This window comes from Lepidothrix coronata, unplaced genomic scaffold (assembly GCF_001604755.1).
Source record: "Lepidothrix coronata isolate B3197 unplaced genomic scaffold, Lepidothrix_coronata-1.0 Scaffold23, whole genome shotgun sequence".
NCBI classification, from domain to species: domain Eukaryota; kingdom Metazoa; phylum Chordata; class Aves; order Passeriformes; family Pipridae; genus Lepidothrix; species Lepidothrix coronata.
The window spans coordinates 5,772,710-5,773,148 of record NW_016690203.1 but is presented as its reverse complement, the minus strand read 5'-3'; positions in this window follow the sequence as shown (position 1 = coordinate 5,773,148).

Here is a 439-nt window from a genome sequence, read left to right as displayed (position 1 = left end):
TCTATCCATTCCTGGGTCTTGGGGTGTGTTCTACAGTGTGTTTTGTCCATAGTTTTGTCCTGCTAGCTCCAGGCAAGAAGTCTTCTCTGCCACACATGACTACAGACACTGAAAGACTACAATTGTCATTGCATAGCCAAAAGCAATAATGAATTGTAGCTGGTTTATTAAATAAATACATACACAGATCTCTAGCTAGAAAGGATATGTGTCCATAAAATTATTAGATGTGTTTCCTAACTGTGGATTTACACAAAGAAATGTTTTTTTGCAATCACGATCTATTCACTGTGTGTGTGTATATGTACATATGTGTGCTTTTAGACAGAATCAACTGTATCATCTGACACCTTTGGATATTTTCGGCAATCTACTTCTTTCTAGATGTCCCTTCCCTTCCCTTCCCTTCCCTTCCCTTCCCTTCCCTTCCCTTCCCTTC